Source organism: Triticum dicoccoides, chromosome 1A, assembly GCF_002162155.2.
Source record: "Triticum dicoccoides isolate Atlit2015 ecotype Zavitan chromosome 1A, WEW_v2.0, whole genome shotgun sequence".
Classification (NCBI taxonomy): domain Eukaryota; kingdom Viridiplantae; phylum Streptophyta; class Magnoliopsida; order Poales; family Poaceae; genus Triticum; species Triticum dicoccoides.
In genome coordinates this window covers 288,665,297-288,673,263 of record NC_041380.1, presented here as the reverse complement: position 1 = coordinate 288,673,263, position 7,967 = coordinate 288,665,297, and positions in this window count along the sequence as shown.

Genomic DNA, 7,967 nt, shown 5'->3' with positions numbered 1-7,967 from the left:
CTTTTCCCAGGATCTTACCTGACTCTTCTTATTTTCCCGGAGTTATTCTCAATTCTCTCAAAGTTTGACTTAAGAATGAATTGTCATCAGTCATATGTATTTCTCCAAGATAGGTCAAATTCTTTTCATCATTGACTCAACCTCTTCGCTTTTGATTCTCCAGGAGTGTCTAAACAATTCACGGTGGTGTTTCTCGTCGTCATTCTCGGATTTGAAGACCGAAGAAGATTTTTCTCTCAATCTTGCTCCATTCTCTTCAAGATTCATGGTTCTAACTTGTTGCCATCCTCTCATAATTGTTTTCGATTGTGATAATTTTTTTCACCCATCCGGAGCAATTCAAGAGTCTTTTCAGTTTGATTCTTCGAAGGCCATCATTTCGGGTTTATTCATTCTCAGCTTTCAACTATCGTTCTCCAAATCTTACCGGTGCATCGTTCAAGTTTTCTCTAATCAGATCGTGATCTCTTCGTTCTCATGTATCTAAATTCCCTCAAGTATCTTCATTCATTCTATAACTCTTCCGGGTGTTTCCTTATCTTTTCTTCGTTCATTTTCAATTCTTACGGTGGTTTGGTTCGATATTTCTCTTTCTTCGTTATCATATCATATCAATTCATTCTTTGTTTCCAAACCCCACCGGTGGATCCATCAAGACCTTATTCAAGTCTGCGCTATATCTCCCATCAATCCTTTTTCAACGGGAATAAGTAGCATGCCAAATCCACTACTTGTCATCAATTTAAATTGGTGAAGGATACGCATAACGTAATTCTTATTGTTGTCATCTAAGTGATCTAATGAATTCTTTCCAGAGTTGTTCATCTTGTCACATTTCTCGGTTTGAGATGCTTGATCGTTTCTTTTCTCGAGTTTCAAGTTTCCGCTTTATCTCGTTGCAAAGCTCCATCCAATCTTTGCAAGGCTTCAATCTTATTCTTTTCATCCTTCACTTCTTTTTGATCATTCTTTTATTACCGGAGTTCTTCATGGAGGCTCTACATGATGGTTCACCAAGGATTTAATTCCTTCTCGAAGTGTTCATCGAGATTCTTTTCAGAGGAGTTCAAGTATTCTTCATCTTGCATTTCAAAGTTCAATCCCTTCTCCCTTATCATTTGAGGTGGTGTTATGTCATTCTTGATAATTTCCCTTCGGGTTTCATGATTCACAAGTTTTCAAAGAGTGACATATTTAAATCCATCATTTTCTCTTCGCTCAAAGAGATCTTTTCAACCAATCAATCCTTTTGTCGGAGTTACCTTGGGTTAGTTTTCACCTAAAGCCTTCCCTAAGGAATGTTGCTTATTGTGGTGTCTATCAATGATCCATGTTTTTCTTCTCCTATCCTCTCGGCGAAAGGAGTTGTCATCTCCTTGTTAACCTCAATCCAATCTTTTTTTCCGTGAGTGGCAGGTTGTCACCTCATAATTTTGAGATGTATTCCATAAGCCCATATCAAGCTTATCCTTTCGTTGTTGATAATCCAACAACTCCGTTCTAGCACTTGTTGTAAGCGTGCTCTCTCAAGATCTTGTTTCCCTCCGTTCATGCCATTCCATTTTTTAATTTCTTTCGGAGGCATAGTGTTGTCGCTCCATTCTCTCATCATCTCGAATTGTGAGGACTACGCTCTCTTCGTGCTTATCCATTCAAGTGGAGTGTCGTGTCCTTCATTCAAGTTCTATCATCTTATCAAGTTTTGCCTCCCTTCTCAACCGGAGTGCTGTCTGGAATCTTTCTTACCCCTTGTTCCATTCTTTCAATAGTTTCGGAGGCAGTATGTTGTTGATTTCATCAAGTATCATCCCATCTTCTCAAGTTCATGTTCAATTCCTTCCATTTCCAACCGGAGTGTTGTCATAATTGATCTTTATCGTTCCTTGTGCATCTCGTTTCTACCGTAGTGCTTGCATGTACTTCTTGTCCATTGCAACCCTTTTCTTATGTCTTTCAACCCACAAGGTTCTAGTAATGTTCCTTGTTCCTCTTTTCTAACGGAGTGTTTTCAACTTCGTTCATTTTCGTTGCATTCTTTCTTTCAATTTGTTCAACCTCGCAAGATTCGTGGTTTCACTCGTTTGTCGAAGAAGCAACTTAGTTTTACCTCTTCTCTTCCTCTTTCGCTTCCCTCCGGTGCCATCCTAGATCTCGGGATGAGATCCTCTTGTAGTGGTGGAGTGTTGTAACACCCCAGATGTAAAACTTCCATAATTGGAGATGTACCCGACCTAGTCATGTTCAATACCAAGTGATTTCATCTTGTGGGTTTCATTTTGGGATTGTTTTGTTTCCCATTGCTTTGTCTTGTCTTTGTTGGTCATTTTTCTTTTGCCATCCATTGTTGCATCATGGCCTCATCTTGTGTTGGCATTGTGCTTGGTGTCATTTTGCATATCCCCATCATCATGTGAATATTCATGTTGTAGCATGTTGCATTGTGGCATGTTCCTTGGGATCCAAGCTTCATCATCCCCCCCCCCTCATCTCCACCTCTCCTTCTCTTTTCCTTCACTTTTGCAAGTGCACCTCTACCCTCCTCCATTAATGTTCATGTTTTCCCCAAAATTCTAGCACCATGTCCTAAACCCCAATGCCAAGTTTCACCACTTCTGGAATTGTTTTGGTTAGGTTCAAAAATGACTCAAGTTTGAATTATATTCAAACTTGCTTTATTTTTCTTCCTTTTAAAAAAGCCCAAACCAACTTTATCAAATAGGGCAGTAACCCAGTATCATGAGGATATTTTTATATTCCTCATACACCTCTCCTTCCACCCTAGGATTTTCTCTTTGTTTTCTGCTTGAAGAAAATTAAACAAAAAACAAGAGCAGCAGACCAGAGGGCAGCCCAACAGCAGCAGACCTCACACAGCCACCTGGGCCTCCTACCTCCCGGACCGGCCCACCAGCAGCATGAGCAGAGCCCGAGCACCCCTGTTCATCTCCTCCCTCTTGTACGGCAGGGCATCCACCGACGCCACGTCGGCCAACCCTGATTTGACAGTCGGAGCTGCTCCGGTTCACCCTATAAGCCTCAGCCCCGCTCCCTGGGGTTTCCCTCTTCCCCCTCTCGCCGCCATCTCAAGGCATCTGCTTCTTCTGGTTCTTCTTCTGCAAGAACAGAGCACCCAAGAGAAAAACCCGCCGGCGTCCGTCGTCGTGCTCACAGCCAGAGGGCATCAAGCTCGTCTCCGACATGTCCATCTTCTTCCTAGACGTCCGCTACGTCTGTTCAGGTGTCTTCCCCGCACTAGGTCACCTCCATTACGTCGCCAAGTTCATCATCGTCTTCTCCCCTGCTTCCTGCTACTTCATGGACAGCGCTGGTCGGCGCCTTCCCTCGCCGCCTCCGTTCGTCCCCGAGCGCAATCGACTACACCATCCTACCCACTGTGAGCCCTTCACCCTCCCGGCCTTTACCTAGCGCTCGTTTTCGTCCTCTAGGTCCTGATCCACGCGGGCAGGAGTTCGATCTCCATGAGCGCCATGGTAGCAGCTTCGCTAGCTCCTCTGCTCGGCCCCTTGCTGCATGCCCGCGCGCGCCCCACCGCAGCCTCCCTAGAAGATTTCCGCATCCCCGCCGGTCCTCTGAAACCACAACAGCTGTTGCTGTTGGCTCCCGTCGCCGGCGAGTCCCCGTCCATGCGCACACTTCAGTTTCGTCCTGGTCGCGAGATGCACATGCTATTTGTTCGGCCGATCTCGCTTCATATCACAAGGAGGCAGCTAGCTCAGTGGCTAGAGCAACAACTATTCTATCGAGGGGTCTGGGGATCAAATCCCAGGCGCCCTTGTTTCTTTTTCATCTTGTTTTCTGTTATTTTCAGTCAGGTTTGCTCGATTGTTGGTTCAATTACAATTTGTCTGCAAATTATATCAAGGGAACTTCCCGATTTTTTTATTAATAATAAATAATAATGCTGTAATTCTGAAACTAGTAATGATAAGTTGGAAATTTGGAAAATAGGAAGGACGCCATTATCAGTAGCGTCCAGGGCTGGTCGCTGTTACGAACCACGTCCATACTTGTACGCTGTTGTTAGCAGCGTCCAATGTTTGGTTCAACGTCCAACCTAAGGGAAACTCCAAACAACCCAAACTGGCGTAGATTTTATTCGTTCTTTATTTGTTTGATGGGTCAGGCAACATGTTTTTGTCCGTCAGTCCAAAGATGCGAGCAACACAGACACACGCATTTCACATTTGCGTTGGATTTTGATTTTTTTAATAAAATAACCTACAAAGGTCCAGTTTATTTTAATTGAAACTAAAAATTATTAAATGAAAACATTAGAAAATTAGTTAGGCGCAGGCGGTAGATCTAGGCGTCATCGTTGTCCTCCTCCACCTTGGTCAGGTCGACATAGATCGGCATATCCCTCCATGGGAACATCTGCTGGAAGGCTCCCAGCTGCTGCTTCGCTTATCGCTCGGCCAACATCGCGCGCTCCGCCGCCTACCGCTAGGCCTTCTCGTCGATCGTGCTCCTCCGCCTGCCGCTAGGCCTTCTTGTCGACCGCGTCCCAGTTTGGTGAATGCATCGTGTAAGCTGGGTCGCGACGGAGGTCGGCCAGGAGTAGAGCACGATGGTGGTGGATCTCCACCAGTTGCGCACGGCCTGAGTCTGGTACGGCTGGCACCGGAACCCTATCGAGGTTGAGGTATGACCCGTGCGGCAGGTTCACTTTGGGATATGGCACCGGCACGTCATGTTTCCAAAAGTACCGACAACGGTGCACCAACACTTAGAGGCGAAAGTGTGACCCCGCCGACTCAAGACCGACTTATCTATTCTCATAAACTAGCAAATTACCAATTGTATTACCAAAAAGTAACAACCTAGTCGTCTATACAATATACACTCACAACCATAGAATAAATTGTAAAGAAGACCAAACCAAGAAAATTCAACCAGGCCGTGGAACAACTCACATGCGCCAACCATAGGTTCAGTGGGTTATCCTAATGATGAGGAAATGATTCTAATGACAAGCCGCCAGCCAGATGATGTTGCTCCTGCATCCAATAATGTTTGGTGATGTCCCTGCTAGAGTTTGCTTACCACCCAGCAAGGTAAGAAGCGACGACCGCCGGCGTACTAAGGTTTATAGGTCATGAAATATCCATCTATCAAAGGAAAACAACACGATCAAGCCTAATTAGATACTAATCAAATGGCATGACTCGACGCCGTCTATACTAGCGTCCAGACCTGGATGCAGTTAGCAATAGAGTCCAACCTGGACGCTGTTATTCTTGACGTCCTTCCTATTTTTATAATTTTCACTGGCCTGTTACTAGTTTCAGAATTACCGAATTATCATTTACCATTAATAAAAAAATCAAAGGGAACTTCTGTTGCTACTGGTTAGACTAGCCAGTTTGCACCCAGGCGACCAGGGATCAAATCCCGAGGGCCGCTGCCCTTGTTACACCAATTTTTGCCTCCCCAAGTTCAAGCCCTTGTCCTTCTTCATCTAACGCTGACGTCCGTCTGTTAAGACAAACACACAGTCATCCTAGTGGTTGTCTCAGCATGCATCTTTCCAGTGGATATGGGGTTCGAGTCCCTGGAGGCTCTTGTTTCTTTTATTCATTTTTGCTCCCTTACACTCAGCCACTTCGGGCCAGATCCGTTTGGGGCCTTGCACAGTGCATTGCATTCGGTCCGCAACGTTTTTTTGCATTCTATGTTTTTGTCTTATATCTAGTGCATGCATATTTTTAGAAATGCCATTAAAAATTGCATTGCTCATATCTAAATATCCGTGCATCCAAATGAAACATGTCATATATGTAAAATGCTTAGAATTTCATGTACTTTCATGATATGTCACTTTCAACCATGTTAAAATGTTTAAAATTGATGCTTGCTTATATTTGCTTAAATAGCATGCTAAAATGATTTATTTCCTAACTAATTAACTGTAGGTTCAAATTTAATAAACTTTATATGCAAATGGGGTGGAAAAATGCATAGTTTAACATGGTGCACTTTTCTTGCATGTTTAACAACTCTAAAATTGTGCTTAGGGCAGAACAGTACCAAAACCTAAAAATATGCACATGAGGTTTTCCGGACTTGTTGCTTGTTGATCCGGCCTCATTTAAACTTGCCTAGATAGGTAGTTTTATTATGCTTAACCTCTTGCCATGTTTAACAACATTTAATATTATTGGGTACATAAACGAGAGAGAACCAAATAAGTCACGTGGTGTTTCGTCAATATGCAACGGGAGCTCCACTTAATTTGTAGTTTTGTTTGTGCATTTTGCCATGCCATGCCTTTTTAAACCGGATATGCATCATACTTGGTTGTGCATCATGCCATGTTGATGTGATGGTTGTTTAATATGTTGTTTGCTTCTTTCCGGTGTTGCTTCTTCGGATTAGTTCCGATAACGTCACGTTTGTGAGGATCCGTTCGACTATGTCTGTTTGTCTTCTTCATGGACTCGTTCTTCTTACTTGCGGGATCTCAGGCAAGATGACCATACCCTCGAAATCACTTCTATCTTTGCTTGCTAGTTGCTCGCTCTTTTGCTATGCCGCGATACCTACCACTTGCTATCATGCCTCCCATATTGCCATGTCAAGCCTCTAACCCACCTTGTCCTAGCAAACCGTTGTTTGTCCATGTTAGCGCTTTGCTCCGCCCCTCCTATAGCGTTGCTAGTTGCAGGTGAAGATGGAGTTTGTTCCTTGTTGGAACATGTTTATTGTTGGGATATCATTATTATATCTTGTTTACCTTAATGCATCTATATACTTGGTAAAGGGTGGAAGGCTCGGCCTTATGCCTGGTGTTTTGTTCCACTCTTGCCGCCCTAGTTTCCGTCATACCGGTGTTATGTTCCTTGATTTTGCGTTCCTTACGCGGTTGGGTGTTATGGGAACCCCTTGACAGTTCGCCTTGAATAAAACTCCTCTAGCAAGGCCCAACCTTGGTTTTACATTTTCACTAACAACCTATCACCTTCCCTTGGGTTCTGCAGACTCAAGGGTCATCTTTATTTTAACCCCCCCCCCCAGGCCATTGCTTGTCTAAGTGTTGGTCCAAACCAGAGCCACTTGCGGCGCCACCTCGGGGAAACTTGAGGGCTGGTTTTAGCTGTACGTATTGTTCATCCGGTGTTGCCATGAGAACGAGATACGTGCAGCTCCTATCAGGATGTCGGCGCATCGGGCGGTCTTGCTGGTCTTGTTTTACCATTGTCAAAATGTCTTGTAACCGGGATTCTGAGTCTGATCGGGTCTTCTTGGGAGAAGGAATATCCTTCGTTGACCATGAGAGCTTGTGATGGGCTAAGTTGGGACACCCCTGCAGGGTTTTGAACTTTCGAAAGCCGTGCCCGCGGTTATGGGCAGATGGGAATTTGTTAATATCCGATTGTAGAAAACTTGACACTTAACTTAATTAAAATGCATCAACCGCATGTGTAGCCGTGACGGTCTCTTTCCAACGGAGTCCGGGAAGTGAACACGGTTCTTGTGTTATGCTTGGACGTAAGTAGTTTCAGGATCACTTCTTGATCACTTCTAGTTCAGGCCCGTTGCTTTGCTTCTCTTCTCGCTCTTATTTGCGTATGTTAGCCACCATATATGCTAGTGCTTGCTGCAGTTCCACCTCATTACCCCTCTCCTACCCATAAGCTTAAATAGTCTTGATCTCGCGGGTGTGAGATTGCTGAGTCCTCGTGACTCACAGATACTTCCAAACAGTTGCAGGTGCCGATGATACAGTGCAGGTGACGCAACCGAGCTCAAGGAGGAGCTCGATGAAGATCGTGTTCGTTGTGTTGTTTTGTTGCCAGTTGGTCAGTAGTGGAGCCCAATCGGGGCGATCAGGGATCTAGCATTAGGGGTGGTCTTCTTTTATTTTGGTTCCGTAGTCGGACCTTGATTGTATTCTAGATGATGTAATGCTATATTTATGTATTGTGTGAAGTGGCGATTGTAAGCCA